This window comes from Atractosteus spatula, chromosome 14 (genome assembly GCF_055471065.1).
Source record: "Atractosteus spatula isolate fAtrSpa1 chromosome 14, fAtrSpa1.hap1, whole genome shotgun sequence".
Lineage (NCBI taxonomy): Eukaryota > Metazoa > Chordata > Actinopteri > Semionotiformes > Lepisosteidae > Atractosteus > Atractosteus spatula.
The window spans coordinates 10,511,181-10,526,839 of record NC_142719.1 but is presented as its reverse complement, the minus strand read 5'-3'; positions in this window follow the sequence as shown (position 1 = coordinate 10,526,839).

The following is a 15,659-nucleotide window of genomic DNA, read 5'->3' as shown; positions in this document are numbered from 1 at the left end:
CACACACTCACACTAGGGTCAGTTTTTCCAGAAACCAATTTACCTACCATTATGTCTTCGGATTGTGGTAGGAAACCAGAGCACCTGGAGGAATCCTATGTGAACACAGGGAGAACATACAAACTCCACACAGACAGTTACCCAGGAATTGAACCCAGGGCCCTAGTGCTGCGAGGCAGCAATACTAACCACTGCGCCATCGCACTGGCCCCAGATGGCACCAATAAAGCCCAATTTATGCTGCAATAATTACTGCATCACATCTTGTGTTGCCTAATTTAAAATTGATTGATATGTTTTCATCTTTGTTGTTCTACACTCTGTATCTTTTTGCATTATGCAAATTGTTGCGTAATAGCAAATTATTTTCAATGTAAGTCACAGCGGTTCAACGTATTAGAAAATGAAAACACAAACAGGGTCTTCATACTTCTAAGAGCCACTAGACCTCCGATATTTTAGCTTCCTTGTGAATGCCAGTATGATAGAGAGAAGAAACAAGGCTGCCGTAGTGAGGAGAAGCTCCAGTCTGGGCTTTTTAATCCAGTTTTATTTAATCAACATGAAAATAATTAGCAAAATCAAGTTTATTCCATTTATTTTTCTATTTGAATCCATGCTTGAAGCTCTTTAAATTAAAGCCTGACTTGGAGCTTTTTAATGTTGTGTGATATTCCCACAGGTCACAAAGCAGTGTGAGTCAAGACATGTGCTACAGTATAATAGAACCAAGAAACAGCTTTGTGTGGTGTTTATAGACACGAAGTAACCGGTCACAAATATTTGCTAGCCATGTGTGACAACAACAGATGATTATTTTGTTAAATAGAAAAGGGAATGTGAGGGATTCAGGGATTTATACCTGAATGGCTTGAAAGTCTCATTCATTCTAGATCCACACAGCAGATTACAGCTGTTGCTCACATCGCAGCCATACTGATATAAAAACCATTATTATGGTGATGTCAGGTAAGTGTGTATGAAACACCAACAGTGATCTTTTAGATAACACTGGCTCCTTATTGTTGGTCCATGCTGCATACCCAAAGAGGGAAAATAATATTTCCTGCATAAGGAAAAATGGGAATATGGAATTAGACTTTCTGTTCTCTTTGTCTGAGACATAGCCTTTTGTCTATGGTGATTCATGAGGAAAACCCAGGGCATGAGGAAAAATAGCACAGTGAAGTCTGGTCACACACGTTAAGAGGCCTGGATTGGTCTGGACAAGCATAACCTAAGGAGAATCAAGGTAGAACATTTTTGGAAGAAAACAAGAATTTGAAACCACAGAATTTTACAGTAAAGTGTCCCTGTCACTATACTGGGGCATTAGGACCCACATTGACCACAGGGTGAGCACCCCCTGCTGGTCCCACTAACACCTCTTCTAGTACCAACCTTAACTTTCCCAGGTGGTCTCCCATTCAGGTATTGACCAGGCTCAGACCTGCCGAGCTTCAGTGGGCTGCCAGCTGTGAGTTGCAGGGTGATATACAGTAGCTGCTGGCTAATAATTTAATATCCTTCTATCCCGGATGTGCTGTTGGGCTTTCAGCCAGGGAAGGGAACTGGGACTGTGCAGCAGGGATGGGACCTATGAGTGTCATTAAGCCTGACTGCACTCTCGTGAAAACTCCAGGCGGAACTGGAAATTGGAGCTGATCAAACAGCCCTGCAGGGGCCAGGTTTATTGAAGACACAACTGGGTCTCATGTGTTCTCTGATCCTGGTGCGTGTTTAGTGTATGTAAGTGAGGGCTGCAGAGGAGGTTCAAGCAGAAGCAGGTGCAGGAGCATAAAAACTAATGGAGCGTGTGCCATTATAAAACATTGATATGAATAAGAATTATCTCTGATATTTCAAACACCCTTGTCAAAGCAGCCCTCTTTATCCTTTATCCCGGAGAAGAGAAGGCAACAATCTTCTAAACCTTTTTCCCCAGCAACTTTAGGAAACAAATGTTTTTGACGTTTAAAGAAGGGTGAGTAAATGGGGTTTTTATTTCCATTCCTTCTTAGACATGCTAGCTAGCAAAGTAAAACGGGAACTGCAGAGTTAATGAAGATAGGGACTTCGTTTCATATTTCTAAATGTCCTTTATTAATTATTCTATTAATGTTGGAAATTGGAAGCCTTTGAAAGCCCTACCTATTGCCCTATCTATTTAGTGATGTTTGGAGAGGGGGGTGAATGTCATGTCTCTAGAAGCCCTGAGGGATGTAGAAGACTGTGTTGACAGCCCCACAGCTTTTACTAAATATTTAGGATGATAAATATTAACAGGAAAAAAAGTTCGTGTTAAGTGTTAAGTGTAAGGTGACAGTGCAGGGTTCTATTGAAGCTCCTCTTTACAGCTTTAACAAAGACCTGGTGTCCTCCCTCAGTGGGACAGTGGAGGTGTTTAGGTAATGTGCCTTTACACAGGGGTCATCTGATTGTCCAGAGAGTGACCGGAACTGGAGAGAAATGTCACCTCTCAGGCTAGCAGGCTGCATAGTAACAAAGCCTTGCTCAGACTGACCCAAAGATCTGCTTGTAATGCATAGAAGCACTTTAGAATTCATATTATACACAGAATTTTAATTTGATTTGAGGTTACTGTGTGGTATAATCAAGTCAAATACATATAGAGTACGTAGGCTTAAATGTTACAATGGAGACAGATACAGTGCCTAAATGAATGTTAGTAAATAAAGACAAAGAAGGGCATAACATTGTAAACATATTAACATTTCAAACTGCTTTCTATTTGTATAAGATATTTAAGATTGTGCCACTGTCCCTGTTAGTTTTTCTTGCTCTTTACAAAAGTGTTTCTACATGCTTTAAAAAGCAGTAGCATAATGCATTCTTGGACAGTAATATACAGAATTAGTATTGTCCATGCATAGGCTGTGAAAATACCCAGGCTTGCTGTAGTTTTGTAGTAAAAGAAGAGGTGTTTTGCAGGGGGCAGAGCAGGTATGAGACAATTATTTCTTGTAAGCATGCGAGGGAGACATGCCAGGACGTGTGGAGAGTTCTGATTCTGTTTCTCCCTTCAGATCCTTTCTGGCAATATAGCACCTCACCACCCATTTCATTTTCAGATATTTAATTTTGCAGCACAGTAGTCTGTCCCATTCTCCAGGAGCCGCGCACAGAGCAGTTCACTAACTGGCAAGTCCCAGGTGTATCAGCACATTAACAAGCTGTCAGACTCTCACATTCTCTCTCTTTGTGAAGCGCCACATTCCTCTCTCCTGATCCACACGCCTCCTTCGTTTTGTTTCACTTAACTTAGCGATGGGTCCCTTTCCAGTGATGTTCACGAATATTATCTCTGATCCCCAAGGTCACAGTGGTATGCAGGAAGCAGTCTCCTCCTTGAGACATTCATTAGGTGTCATGCATTAGTTCCTAGGCCATGCAGTGTTTATCAAATTTAAAAGATGTTACTCTAGCACGGCGGTATGGTGGCGCAATGGTTAGCAGTTGCAGAAAAAAACAGTTCAGGCAGAACAGAAACTTGTGTTTTGAAAATCTATTCATCTGCTTCTGGTTCTCGTCTTACCACATGCATCAAGGCACTCTCCAGAAATGGATACTATGAAATAATAATTGGCATTTCAGATTGAATTAGTGCACAAGTTGAAGCAGAAAATCAAGAAGGACGAAAATGAGAAGAACCCCCTTTTTTTCCCACACACATGTGGGCAAGCATGAACGCGGACCCACTTCATCAGTAAATCTCTAGACGTAGAGGTTCAGAGACCAGAAGCTGAAAGTGGTGGCAAGGGGAAGGTTCATTCAAAACTGGAGGTACGTCTATACACAGAGAGGTGTGGGAGTGTGGAATAAGCTACCTGGCCATGTTGTCAATGGGGATACCCTGACCTCCTCTAAGAATTCTCTGGGCAAGATCCTAGGATCAATTACAAACAGAATTACCAGATGGCAGCCTCTTATTTTATTTGAAACTATTCTTGTTACCATCCATGCTCCTATGAAAATGATTATTAGATTATTTGCCAGGATGAGTGAAAATGAGATAAGCACCATAATTTTCCAGGATAGGTTTCCTAAAGCCATTACCAGGAAAATAGGCTTTCTGGTAATCGATGGATGCTGACCAAGGCACATTTGCGTACTAGTGTAACATTGAAGAGCAGCTATAGGATACAGCTTCCTCCAGGGAGGACAGGGAGAAAGACCCATTTTTATGAGAACATGTTTTTTTTAATAGATGTGGAAGCTAATTATATGCTAAACTGTTTTTAACCGAAACTGCAGTTTCTTCTTGATTGTCGAATTATTTTAATTGCCTATACCAAAACTAACACAGAGGAAAATCAACACAGAAACTCTCCCTGGCAGTAATTTTGACCTCTTCCCAGCAAACCGAATCTGAATAATTGAATGTTTCTTTCATGTTTTTCCTGTTATCCTATCCCAGTATCTTGATAACAAATAGAAAAGGAAACATACTGAAACATATACCGAGTTTGTTACATGTTTTAATTTAACTTGGCTGGCATGATTACTGTGATTAAAAATGAACCAGACTTTTTTCTTCTCTGTGATCTTGCTTTTGTTCTGAAGATCAAATGAGAAGAAGTATGCGTTGTTTCTGCTAATTGGGGGCCTAGTTTGTGTGCTTCATTCTACCTGATCTAAATGGCTTGCAGAAATCTAAAGAGCAAACATTTCCAGCTAATTGCCCAATTACTGGGCATCGTTATGTATGAGGCATGCATTTTCTGTCTTTGTGATCCAAGAGCGATGACCTTCTACAAATTGTAATATCCCACTAGAGAGTCCAGGAGCTAGATTACTCCTTTTTGAAAAAAAAATTATGCTTAAGTGGCTGAAGGATAGTGTCCCTTTGGGAAGCCTTAATGCACACTGTAATCGTTCCATTGTACCTCAATGACTAACCCTTACTCCCACCATGACAGATTCTTCTTTATTGAATGTTTTAAGTCCGAAATGATTACCATAGGAGAGTTTGCAGCAGGAGGCATGAAAGATTTGGAGCATGAGCACAGAATGGTATAAAAATGCTTGTACACTTTGGAATTACATGATCCCCGATTAAAGCATATACAAATGAAGTGATACACAGGGAAACATCAAACATTTTCATTTTCTTTTTCCTGCCTGCCGCATATGTAGTCACGACAAAATGAACCAACAAATATTACCTGATTTCTAGATTTGCTTTACTCACTGTATTGCTGCCACACATCAGAAAGTGTTGCTTTTCCAAGGACTGGTATTGGAGTAGTTTTGCTGGTGCTGTGTGGTCTTAGCTGGGAATTCACTTCACACTCACAAATCCTGCTTTACCTGCAAGCCTGTCGAAAAACAAGTGAGCTCATCAAATCAACAGTTTGCAGACATCGCTGTTGAAAGGATGTGTCAAAGATTTTCTTTTCTTCCTGGGTGTTTAGAGGGCACCGCTGGCAGGTGTGTACTCATTAATAAATTAGGAAAGTAAGCTGTAAATGTCTTTCTTTGGCAAGTTTACATAATCCACTTCAACATATCCCCGATCTGCTTCTGTAGTGTATAGCGGTTGCCTTGTACTAAACACATACTTTAGGCTGGCTGCCACTGCATTTATGTAATATAACTGAAGTATTGACTTCATTACAATGCTTTGTTTTTTTAAAGTGAACATTTCTAATCTGAAACACATTACAGTTTGTTTTTGCTTTTATTTGCTCCTTTTTGCCAACATGTTGCTTTTGAACCACAACGGTGTTCTATTGGAGCATTAATTTCATTAAAATATCCATTACATGGCGCGTGTACTTTATAATTCTGCAAGTGAGACAGCGGTGGAAGTGAGATGGGCTACTTTTGTAAGGCAATGCATTTCAGTTGTGTAGCAATTGTTTGTCAGTTTAGAACAGTTTTTCTGTTGAAACCATTTGTAAAAAAAATAGAGAAGAAAAAATGTTAAATACTTAATATACAGTGGAATCAAAACACTTGGAAATAAACTGCAGACCCTGGCCCACAGTTTGTTGTGAGGAACAGAAAACTGCACAGCTGAGATATTGATGAGGCTGCTGTCCTTGGTCCTGAAGTGCTGAAGGCAGTAGGTGGGTTGCAGACCAGCAGGCAGATGGTCCTGTATGATAGTCGTACATTGCAAAGCTAATGAGCAGTACTACTGGACCACACTGGCTGCTTTGATTGACTGGACCTGAGCACGAGCCTACAGATCTCTTCTGATAAACTGTTCCAGAAATTAGAGAGGCCACGTTTCCTCTTTCGAGGACTGATTAGACGAGTCGATTGAAGAGCTGCTCAGCTGCTGTTGAAAGGCTGTGCATGTCTGTGGGTCAAATCAGGCATTTTCCAAGAGAGGGGAGCCTCTATCCTGCACAGAGGCGCAGCACTCAGGCAGCTGAAGACAATGTAGTCAGTGATGTTTTAGTAATGCAAATGACAATTTTGACAAGCAGATTTAATCTTTTATATGGTTTAGAATATCAAAGGTAAGAAAGATTAAAAATGAATGTTGCAACAGGGGGGAAGCAATGCTTGTTTGGTTGCTCTTTGAATAGTCAGTTTAAGAAAATGGAAGATCTGTTTTTAGGACATTCCCAGCCTATCAATTCATACTGTATGCTCAGTGTGTGGCAGACTTTACAACTCTTTGTGTAAAGACATCTCTTAACAACAACATGCAATTAAACAATGTTCATATCACAGTCCTAATGTGTCTAGAGTTTCTCCCAAAAAAATCCTAATTTAATTTACTCAAATTCTTAATTCAGATGATTATTTTGCACTCTTCATTTAAGATGCTACAAAGAGACAAGCACCCGAATGCCATTTCGGGGTTTCAGGGTACGGGCCAACTCAGGGTTATGGTCTGGATGCAAACCGCCTTATACAGCCGTACAGCCATATAAAGCCTCATGCAGCCATTTGTTTCTGAATGTAATGGAGGTCTGGAATCCTCCAAGATCTGTCAGGAAGAGATTCTGGAAGTGGTCCACTTCTGGCCGCCAAACAAGTAAGATACACCAAAGGTGTCCCTCCCATTCTGTTTTTACATGTCGGCAGCTATTGTTGAATTGCAGCTTCTTACAGTGCGATTGGCCCTTAGTATGTTTAGTGAGCACTGTGTCACTTAACAGAATAGCAGCCTTGCATTTGGCAGTTAAAGGATGGCTGAACAGTGAGGTAGTCCGGGGTGCTGTGTTAGGTTTCCAACTGAAATAATTTACACCCTGGGGAATGTGCACTCTCTATATAGCTGCCTATGTACTGCATGTAGCAAAGACAGCTGATGAAAAATTGTCTTTTCCAAGAGGCAACATAGTATTACACCATAAAACACTATATAATAAATAAAAGTCTTCTTTGCATAATTATTTCTTGCTTACACTATGTTTATTTTTTGTGCATGATCCCCTAGTGTGTAACTAAGGTTTGTTGGATGCTTTTGTTAAACCTTTAGTCTATTGCAGCTTTTTATTTTGGATCCTGTTATGCATCACTCTCACCCCCTGCCGAGCACTGCCCCTGCAATGAGATTTCACAGCCGTGTAATAGTGACTGCAGTCCTGGGTGCAATTAGCTTGTTTATCCACATGGGCATGAAGGTTTCTTTGGCAAGGCTTTCTTATATCTTACATGCAAACTGGCTCCAGCACAAAAGTAGAAACTAACAGCTTGTCTTTTGGCAAGAACACAAAATTCTCAATACTTCACAAGACAGATCCTTTCTGTGCCTTTTTCGTAGTTCTCATTTGCTCCTGAGTGGTAGAAATGGAAGTTATTAACTGAAGATCAGGTGGGATAACAATGACAAGTCAATTACACACAGCTGTACCTAATCACCATCATTATGAAACTACAGTAAATACATATACTGAACACAAACACCTCCCTCTTCATTTGTCTCAAGCATCCCTCCTCCCCCCATCCCCATCTTAGAGCTGCCCCTTGGTTCAGTTCACTGTGCATGGGGTTTGAACCTCCTCGTCATGTGGCCAGGAGGCTACCCTTTAACCAAGTGGGTTAAACCAAACCTATCTCTTGACGTAGTTCAGGTGGGTAGCTGCGTCAGCATGCGTAGGCTGCAAAGGAACAAGTAATAGGTTTATTCCATGCTGAAAAAAAGAAGAAAGAGAACACTTTCTTCTCTTTCTTCTTTAGAAAGAGAAGAAAGTCTAGAAATCTTGACGTATTCTAGACATTCACAAAGCATTCAAATCTTAGATGTTTTTGGCCCTAGGAAAATGTGAGAAAATTGGAGGTTTCCAAACCAAAAAACATGGATTGGATTACATTTGGACAATTAGGTAAATATCAACTCTATAACTGCAGTATGTTCTTGAAAGCAGCTCGTGTTTTTTATAGCTAAGAGTGCAAAACAGAATGCAGCTGTGCATTCAGAATTCATATTTTGCATGCATTCAGAATTTTATATCCGCACCAAGCTATTTTGAACATTTGGACTGTCACCAAAACATCAGGGCACTTTGCAACCTACAGTATATTTTTACATTTGCCCTGATCAGTCTGTGGGGATCATTTACTTTATGCCCAACCATTGTACTGCACTGTGTGTTTTATAAATCATCACCCAGCATGCATATAAAATTCTGTGCAGTGACAAAATGTAGCCACTGCCAACCAACTGTGTTGGAAACAAGGAGAGATTAATTTGACAAGGTAACACAACTGATTTGCATTTTGTCTTTCAAAAAATGCAAATGCAAAAAAGTATAATGCTTGAGTGGAAAAAAGGTTTTGATATTCTCAGATTATTGTAACGCAGGCTTATTCTCTATATAATAAGACACCGACATTAACAAATATGTACAATTAAGACCATTTTGACATGTTACAGGACATGATGTGTAAAACAGTGGAAAGTCAGTAAGTCTCTGCCTCTCTCTCTGCCTCACAGATCCAAGGTCCTGGGTTTGATACCACCCTAGTATGTCTTTCTGTGTGGAGTTTACATGTTTCCTTTACTATGAATTTTTGCTCGGAGCTCCGAAAGACATTGGTTTTTCTAAATTAACCCTTTCTCTATGGCCTGAGTGCTGTCTATCCTGCCATGTTCCCTGTGTTTGATAATAGTCTCCACCTTGCTACAACCCTTACAAGGATAAACATCTTTCAAAAGATGAATGGCTGGTTTACCTATAAATTACAATGAAATATAAACACAATCAGATAATCTTTTTACAATTAGAAACATATTTAATTACCAGAAATAATTTTCCAAAAATGGTTATCAATTAATATAGCAGGAGGTTTATTTGCATGTCTTGTTTGATACAGGAATTTTATTTCTTCTGCTGCATGCTAATTATTCAAAGACAATACAATAGAGAAAACAGTAATCTGTTAACATACAGTACATTTTTGTACTCATCAGATAATATATTGAAAATTACAGGGCCAGTGTTTGTCTGTTATTTACCAGGAGCTTATTTTAATTTTGCAAACTCCTTAAGTTATGAGAAAACATGTCTGTTTTGAAATTCAGCTTTGCTTTGGAAAAAATAGCTTGTAAATGTTTTTTTAAGTAATTACTTTTTTTTACTATATTTCATTTTAAGTAAATTGAGATCTTAAAGGCATTTGAAATAATCTTTTTAATACACAAAATATCCCAGTGGAAAATTACAGATTGCCTGTAACTGGTAGATATTGCTCTAGCGCTTTATGCAAATTTCCCTTTTAAGTGATCATTCTACATATTTTTTTCCGAAACATCAGACTCTTAACTATAGCTGTGTCTCCTTCCCATTAGTTCTATGCAGGACATAAAAATGACAGAAAGTTATTTCAATGACAGTCATCACAGTCAGCTCCCTCCAGGCTAAGCTTCTTAATAGTGTGCCAAATAACATTTATCCAATGTTGCTGTAAATATTCCAGTCTGTCAGGAACACAAGAACAGATATGAATCAGTAGAGCAGTCAGGTCTCAGTTTAAGAAAAAAAAAGACTTTAATCTATCTTTTTAAACTTTCTGAAGGCTTCCAAAAATATTTTAACACTGCCAGAGGAGACAGGATAGCTCCTCAACTGGAAATCAGTAGAATGTATTACAAACCATATGTGTGGAATAAAACTTTGTTGTGGCAGAAAACAGAAAATTTGAAAGTTCGGTCTGGAGTGGGGGTAATTAATGAATTAATGAGGTATTTCAGTGATCAGTATCAGGGCAGCCTTTCTTCTGAGAATCTGTGACTTGGACTCTTAGGTGATGAACAACAAAAAAGCAGAGAAACATTATGGAGGCAATGTAGACAATTCCAAAAGTAAAAGAATATGTTTATTCTCCTAGTTAAAACAGAAGATGTGTTAAAAACAGTATTCATTCTTCAGTGTTGCGCAGTCCCTTCACAAACAATTGTACTTCTTTTAACATAATCCTGATCCTAAACACACCACCAGACTGAAATCATTTACACTAGGATGAAGAATAGCAAGGTATGACTATGCTGTGCAGCTCCTGTCACCTGACATTAAATCTATTTGAATATTATAGGATGAGCTTGATGGGAGAGAGAGAAAAATAACTGCAGATGGAATAATCAATCATGTTCCCTGGTTTGTCAAAAACGAGGATTGGCAGACTAGATTTGATGTACTGTATTTCATTTTTAAAACTGGGGCTTTCTTAAGTATAAACCTACCTAATCTATTCATCTAAACATAACATTGTGTCCAGGAACTAATAAATCACAATATATCTATTTATATGTTTTATTGTCTTTATCCCCAACCTCTCCAAAAGTAGGACAATTTTATTAATGCAGTGAACACAGCACCTTGGTTGTAAAAATGGGGAAAACTTAAGTAGCTAGGGTGTATAGTTCGTTTAAAAATTGTTGTATTGCACAGGGAATTTTCTTTGAGGTTGTATAACTGGGACAGTTATTAACCAGAGCAATTTGTTATTAATGTTTTATCACATCGACATTGTTGTTTATGCACCAAAAAACACAGATGTTTTTTTTTAACGCTTTCCCTTCTGGGAGGTTTTGAAAAGATCATTTATCTTTTGATTTTCCCATTTTTTTTTTCCTTAATCTTTCAAGTATTATTATCCTGAATCCACTTCAGTGCCACTCTGTTGCGATTATCAGAAAACAACAGAATTCAGAGTTACATATTAAGTTATTTACATTGCTGGAATTAAGTATTCTTAAGATGATCACGTCTTTTTTGGCAGTTGACACCTGAAATGCAAATTTCAAAAGCTTATGATTTTCTAAATTATTTTTTTTTACTTAATAGAGACTGAGTCTGCTCAGTACAGACTGGAAAGACTTTACAGGTCATCAGAAGTGACTTTGACCCATTTAGATTTATTCTTTCCACGGAGGATTAATGAATTGCATTTCAAAAGCCAATAAGAGTCCACATTAACTCAAAATCAAAATTATTAACCTACAGTACCAGTCACTTTGACAAAGCTTATGCAAAGGATGTTCTAAAATTCGGCTTGGTGCTAAGAGAGAAACACATACGGTATTTTACAAGATGTGGATTTAACGCTTAAAAAACCTGGATGCCTTCTAGAATAATTCCAAAGCAGAAAATGCATGACCTCAGCGTGGTTTTTAAAGTTCATTTTCTCCAGCTGGCGGACAGGGGAAAGTGGGAGGTTGTGGGAATGAGAACGATGAGATTCAAGCCCTTCTGACTTAAAAAAAAAATGTGACTCAGTCACAAGCACAACTTGCACAAGAACAAGAAGTGAGCCTCGCCACCTACTAGTTTTGTGTATGAATAAATCCCGTTGAATCACCGAAATATGTGCAACTTCAGTTTAAAGGCCCACAGTGCAGATTGAGGCTTGGCAATCAGAATGATTTAGTACCCCAGATTGCAAGTTTAGCAATTTCACGTGTGAGTGTGCCCAAGTGTCAGATTGATGGCTCTGAAAACTGTGCCAATGGAGGGACTGTTTTCCGCCATGAAAGGCCTGTACTGAGGCAGTGGTGTCTGATCACCCCATGCATGGTGATGAGTTAGTACCGTCCCCAAGCAGCACTGGAATGCCATGTGAAAAACCTGGGCTTCATCAGATTAGTTCAGTGTTCAAACCGTTGACAAACAGGCCGGTTGCAAAATACCCTGAAAACACATAAAATTGTCACCACGACAGAGATTCGTATTATTCATAATGTTTTGTGCCTCCATTGAAGAGATTTGCCATGCGTTCCCGATACACTGATGATTGTTCCCCTCCAGGGGGGGTTAAACTGCTGTAATTTAGTTTTGACAGGCAGAGTTCAGAATTCTGACATAAAGCAAAATTTGAGACTGCCACCTTCCCTGGGGAGATGAGAGCTGAGCCTCTTGTTGTTTTATATACGGTATCTGAAATTTTGATCTTTCTGTTCCGCTGGAGGTTTTTTTCCCCGACATTTGTACTACCTGTTTCCCAAGCTGCCGCTAACACTCTATTCTGATTCGAACTCGAACTCAAATTCTCAGGAACAAGCAAGGAAACCAGAAGGTGAGGTTCCCAGGGAACCCCGAGAAATCCTGTCTGTGGGCAGTTGTTGAAATCAAGCAATAATAACAGAAAGGTCACAGATAGAAAGGAGGAATTCAACTCTTCTTTGCTTATTAACTAAATAGTAGCTAAATGATCCCAGAATCCCATCATTTCTTGAAGTGAAGTGACTGTGCAGTCGTTCCAGGTTCTCCATAACCCTTCATGTATTGGTACAGGTTTTAGGGTGACTTAAGACCAGCATTATTTGGAGTCTTTTAACACCTCATGTTGTAAAAGGGAATCAGTGTGAGTTTTTTTTATAAGGAAATACAGGAAGACTGGGGAGCAGTGAAAATTTCTTTATTCTTTAGTAAGATAAATGGAACAGTAAGCAGGCTTTATGTTATTTGTAACTTCTTTAGTTATTTTTATTTTGGGTGCAAGTGGTAAACTTGTAATTCAATGCAGTTAATTAAATAATTAGACCAAATGTGTGACCAAGTAGTAATTGAGTAGCCCATAATAATCAAGTTTTAGACTCCTATTCCGAAACAATAATAGCAATAAAAAAGACCAACAGATTGTTAGGATATACAGTTAAAATTAAGGATTAAAATCAAAAATTAAAATTCTACAATATCCCATTAACAACCTCAATTTGGAATATAGCACACAATTTTGCAGACAACATTCTTACACTGACAGACTAAAAAGATTTAATCTTTTTAATCTTGACCAGATATTGAGGGAACTCAAATTATCAAAGACGTTAATAAAGCCAACTCAATGTAGTTATTCAGAATCAACCAAGAAATACACAACAGTTGACACAGGTGAAAATTTCATGAAAGTACATTTAAAACTGTTAACAGAAGGCCCTTTTGTACACAAAGGATTGTGGGGGTATGGAACAAGCCAGTGAGCCATGATGTGTGATCTGATTTTATTTCTTCTAAGATACATCTAGACAAGAATTTTGGATAGCTATTATTAAGCTCCTTGCAACCATACACTAAGATGACCTGAATAGCCTTCTCTCATTTGTAACCTTTCTTATGTTCCTATATAAAATATTAATCCATCTTTTTTCCAAAATTTACAAATTCTTTCAAACATAATGCCCATTTTGTCAGTATGTCCTTGTGTTTCTGTGAATTTTGAAGTCTCTTGACTTGAATTGAATTGATTTGACCAATGGCTTTCAGGACTTTAAATAGCTGAATCAAGGCCCTCTCTAATCCTCTCTATTCCAGGCTAAAAAGATTCATTTCCCTTCACCCATCTGAGAGTAGCTTTCTGAATATGAGAATAGGCCGCACCACCAAATCTTTCTTAGCTACTGAAATGAGCATGTCTCAACTGATTCATCTAACATTACGCTTCTTCAAGATTTGGAATTCAGTGGCTTTTCATGAAAGATACACTATTGATCTTTCAGGCTGTTGTGATTCTTGCAGAAACAGCACCCAAAGCAAAAGAGTAAAAGTGAAATATGAGCGTCACATATAGGCACATATTCAGGCTTAATTGCTGAAAAGCAACATGTGAAGCACTGGAATTGTCATGTTATAGGGTGTCCAAAACGAACAAGTAGAGGTTAATTCCATGTTGAGAAGTGGAAAGAAAAAAAATATCTGGGTGTTAGAACTTTCTTTGGGTGTGTGAAAGCTCCACAGCCAAAGTTTAATTTTTTCTTCTCCTTTCTACCTGTATTACTGAGTTAAATGACACAGACGTGCAATGCTTGTGCCAAGTCAAATCTCAACTAACGCACCCACCTCCATCATTTCACTTTAAAAAAAGCACTTACATGTTACATGTGCCTGTAACTCCACAGCAGCTGTCTGCAGCCCCATTTCACCTCTCTCTGCCTCTCTTCTGCACGCACATACTGTACAAACACATCCCTGTCGCTAAAACAGCACGCTTTTATAAAGAGGTGCTTACTGATTGCTTAATGTTGAGGTCAATAAGCAGCAAATGAAAGAACTTTGAACAAGGCTGGACGAAGGGAGTAGCAGCGAAGTGACAGACCAGAGTGACTGGGGAGAGGGGTGGTGGTCACATTTGTCTTTTGTGGCTCTTTACATTATTTTGTCAAAACTGCCTGGCAGAACGCTGACATTTCTGCTGACATAAAAGCAGTGGTGAATTCTAGACAGTAATGTAAATGTGGTCAAATCAAGACACATGGAAATACAGGGTAAGGAAATGGATATGATAAGGGGGTGTATTTGACCCTGTTACACCAGTGTGTCAATTAGATAAAGGAACAAGGCAGTCTCATTGAAATGTGATTTTCCCGGCTGCTCCAAAGAGATCAGGATGGCATTTTTTCTGTATTTTTATGAAAATACTAGAGTTCAAATTAATTCAGCAGTAGTGGATTTATACAGTCACATTTTTTTTCAACAAAGTAGCTTTACGATGAAAATAACACAGAAAGACTTGTGTGTTAGAATACCCAATTTGTCTGGTGAGTAATACTCACTGAATGCCACTGGCTTATTTCCAGCTTCAAAAATAAAGAAGTTGAAGATTTGATTTTTTTTTTTTAAATGCATGCATGGCTCATTTGTTGCTACTCCAGATGTTATTATGCCTGCACGCTTCCATTAAATAGATTAAATTTGTGTCTTCCTTTCCTTTGTCACTAGAGCCTGTTGGCACAAGGAGTGGTATTCAGTCAAATAGTCTGCCACTTCAGTAGAAACCAGATTAGCTTGTTGACACCTTTGTGGTGTTTTAAACACACAGAAGCACACTTTAGCATATACAGTATATTCATTTAGTAAGATTAACCTCACAGCTACTAGAGTTAGAAGATAATGTGTAATGATTACATAACCATAATTACTCTTTAGAAGGAATGGTATTTTGGAAAGCGACCTGTGGGAAAAGTCAGGGTTTTGTATAATGAGTTAAAACACGTTAAACAGATAAAGCAAAAATTGTGCGAAAGTGTACAAATTCCTCTTCAATACAGTCCTTCAGGACTTCTCTTAAAGCAACACCTTCTTTAGACCTTCAAAATGCATTAACTTGTTTCAGTTAAGAAATGATCAACTTAATTACCTAATTATGAGCACAGAAGCACAGACAATTCTGTTTTCCCTGAGGACTGGCATTACAGAGCAGAGTCCTACGTTGCAAATACTAAAAAACTTCGGAGGTACTTT